The following is a 4,425-nucleotide window of genomic DNA, read 5'->3' on the forward strand; positions in this document are numbered from 1 at the left end:
CCTTTCTCTTTTCACCTTGTATTTATTTATCTTGCATATTTATATGCGAAATGTGCAAAATTTTATATTTTTTTATATCATTTTTGCACCTCTCATGCAAGAAGTGGAAAGGTAGCTTTGCATTTAAGGAGCTTCTTCAAAGACAGGAACTGAAAAGGAAATTTTTCTGAAATTTTATTCGTTTACGAATGAGAAAATAATTTCACAGCAAAAATTTTTTCACATTTTCAATTTCCCTTAAGAGCATCAACACTTTTTTTATTTCCATATAGAAAAGGTGAGAAAAATAAGAATTTGTTTTCCTTATTTTTTTTTTTGAATTCTTATGAAACGTACATTTTGTACACTTAAAAAATGTAATGAGGAAATGATATGTGTGTCATTTGTGACAAATACATATTAGTTGCTAATTTCATATGTGAATAACTTAAAAATGATATGTGTTACTTTAATATCAATTAATTAATTTTAATATGCAATGAGGGAAGAGATGGCTTAGTATCAAGCTTAGATGACTATATCAAAATTAACACTAATTAAGAAAACTGTTAAGTCAGTCCTGAAAGACTTAATAGTGCGATCGGAAATAGAACTCATGAATTTCTTAGATGACTAAATCAAGATGAACGCTAATTAAGAAAAGTGTCAAGTGAGCCCTGAAAGACTTAATAGTGCAAACGGAAGTAGAACTCATGAATTTCTTGATATGGGATATGAAGTTCAAGAAACTACTCAAGATAATTAGACCAGAAAGCTTGTTTAACAAAGCACGGAAAAGGAACAGCTGATTCACGAGCAGTTACTGAAGCACTGTAAGTGTTAGGCAGATTCTACATAATAATTGTATTCCAAAGTAAAAAGTATTTCCATTTATTTTTAACTAAATTTTATAAAATTTTGACAGCAAATCAGTTAAACCGTGGGAGTGACTAGAATCGTAATTAAGAAAGAACGGAATATTGACAGTGACATGAAAGAAACAGTGTTTTAATTTAAACGTGAATTCTATACTTCCTCCCATCAGCTTTCGATCAAATTTATACATATACTGCCACCGTACTACTGTCAAATTAATAATATACTATATTTTCAATTAGATGAAAAGATTATAACAAAACGAGTTGTCTAATTTGGACTCAACTTTATATACATAAAACAAAGATTTAGTAAAAAAATGTACTACTTATATGTAAATACTTATTATTATCTGAAAATAACTTGCTGAATAACATTATGAACTACTAAACATGCAAAACTTGATACCCACAAAAAGTTAAAGCCACCACATCAAATACCAGAACAGCGCATTGAACGTACTGTAATTGATAGACCAAAACAGAAACACCAGAACAATGTGCAGTGAAATACACGCATTACAATACTAATATAGTATACGTATATAATATATAATAATTCGTTCATGACATATACATTAAAAACGTTCTTGTAAAAAACAAAAAAAAAGTTTCAGAATATTGCAATGAGAATAGTACTACGTACATACTATGTAAATATATAAATACCACTTATAATTATATACGAAAGAGACTTTCTATAACGTGAAGTTTGTTATTATTATTAAAAAGTTTTTGTCATTATATTTAAATATTGCTGGAAAAGCAATAAACGAATTTATTTAAATAAATGTGAATAATTATATTTTATATTGAATTTCCTTGTCATATGGAATAGGCACGACCTTAAGAAGTTGATTCTTCTAACTAAAATTCTCTTACTTTCTACATTACAATTTAAATCTTCATATCTTTGTAAAGTTTATGATTATTTTATAACCTTCAATTATGCATTTCAAAATTTAGTAATAATTAAATAAAAGGAATTCTCATTTAATTACAAATTAAATTATTTAAATTTCTCTTTTTTTATTTTAAATTTTTTTTTTTTTATGTTCATGTGTATTACAGATATTGTAGTATTAACTTCTCTCAATTTATCGGAATGATCATTTTCATTTTCTAATTAAATTAAAACAAATCCTTAATAGGATTTATTAAAATATATTAAAATAAATAAAATAAATAATAAAATAAAATAAATTTATTAAAATAAATATTATTTACGGATCAAATGGGATAATTATTATTCAGTGTATTACAGTTATTGTAGTATTAACTTCTTTTAATTTATCAAAATGATAATTTTCTAATTAAATTAAATCAAATCCTACCTATTCACGGATCAAATGGTAAAAATTTTTTTCAGTGTATTGCAGATCCTGCAGGATATGTATAAAAAAATCCCACTTCGAGCATTGAAAAAAATATTGCCGTTTTGTTTGGCAAACAGTGTGGAAAAATGTACTCCATTGTAACTGTGAGCACCATCCTTAAAAGGGAAACTTTAAATTTCCCGCTATCCTTCCTGGCAACATGATTTCACACTCATTTTATTTATTTGTTTATTTTTTTTTTGTTTTGTGATTGAACATGATATTACTCGTATTATTTTATTTGGCTGCTTATTTACATGTGCCGATGCGTACTTTTGTGTTAAATTTGTATTTTTCACATTTTATTACAATTGTTGCAACACTAAAATAGATCTATTTTTTGATTGCAAATATTTTTTTTATTTTATTTGCAACAGAAGTATTTCCATTTTACGAGAACAATGCCAGGGCAAGCCAAGGCCAAAAAATTCTATCCTCACATAACTCAAGAGATACATTTTTTTTGTTAAGTTCATTTAAAAATAAAAAAAAAAATGTAAACGATTTATGAGACAAAAGAATGGAAAACGTTGCTTTCAATTCAGTGAATTTCAGTGAATGGCATTAATAGAAAATCTTTATAAGTTATGACCAAATTATCCAACAGACAGACACTTAATTTTGACGTTAATAAAAGATTCCCTTTCAAATGGCGTACTAACACATTACTTCAGTTAACAGCACACATTCAGCAAAGTCATTGCGTACTTTGTGATATTGTAATAGACTAAGATAATTTTTCCTTATTTTATTACTACTCTCACTTATGGCACTTTCCATCAATATACGGGAAAAAACTCCATTAAATTTTATCAGCACTGCATTACAAATGCGCGTACTGCTCAAGACAAGTATCTATAGCTAGCCGTGCCATTGTATGTACCGCCCGTAAGTTATCAGTCTTTTTCAATTGTCATCCTCAGCAAAATTGTTCCGAGCTTTTCTCATACATTATTTTTTTTTTCGTGTCACTTTGTTCCCACTTTCATTTTTGACTTCCTTTTTATTGAAGTTAATAAACTTATCGCAAATCAATAAAACTCATACAATGACCATAAATTCACTCGTTCGTTTGTATCCTTGTGTTCGCATATGTTGCACTAATTTAACATAAAATATTTTTGGCCACTCAGCTAAATTGTTTCTCCCGCTTTATATCCTTTAGCCCCACATATACCCATATCTGTATATATCATATTGTGTATGGTATGTATTATGTTGTATGATTGTAAGATTGTATGATTGTGGCTTGTGTGATTGTATGTCAAGTGAGGGAAAATTGAATAAGTGAAAAATTTATTCTGACAAGTGTCACTATAAAATGCACACGCATACGACATACGACATGGTGTACACATTTTTTGCCACTTCTTCCTTCATTTTTGCGGTTTATGTTTTCCATAGCCGACATACTACACTATATCCTGCTGAAATGTACAGTTTTTGCAAATACTGCATGCGGATGGTATATGGTATATGGTATATGTGGATATGCATTTGACATATATTTTTGGTGCTGATATCAGCCAAATTTTTGTGTTTTTTAATAACTCAAAAATATTTCACATAATAATTCAGTGTAGAATAGGAAGCTAAATAGCCAAAGCAAAATTCAATTTGTTTTAAATATAAAAACATTTATTTAAAATACAATCTATTTAAAAAAAAAAAGGATTTAGAAATTTGTAATAAAACACAAAAGCATAGAAGCACATTTTCAATGCATGATATATAAGTGAATATATGAATAGATACGTTTGGAATAATAATGTGCTATCTAAATTCGGTAAACAATTTTGTGTACTTGAAAAAACAATAAGTAAACCATTTGAAAGTTTACTGGGTATATTAGATTGAACCACTATTTATTTATTTATTTCTATTTGAGCCAGTGCACTTAAGCACTTTTACTCTTTCTTAACTGGAGGTATTTTTAAAACCCCTCTTTACGCTTTGACTGGATTATTGTGTATCACTTCAACAGACTAAGCTATAATTGACCTCAGATCTTTATACCACTGAAATTATGAATTTGATAAATATTTATATAATAATTAACTCTAGTGAAAAGTGATAAATAGGTGAGTGAAAACTTTCTACATTCAAACTATTTATACCTCTCCTTCACCAACGACTAAGAACTTGAAAGCAGACGAAATGAGTTGATAGCTTTAAATCTGTTTAAGCTATGTTTA

This window comes from Teleopsis dalmanni, chromosome 2 (genome assembly GCF_002237135.1).
Source record: "Teleopsis dalmanni isolate 2A chromosome 2, ASM223713v2, whole genome shotgun sequence".
Lineage (NCBI taxonomy): Eukaryota > Metazoa > Arthropoda > Insecta > Diptera > Diopsidae > Teleopsis > Teleopsis dalmanni.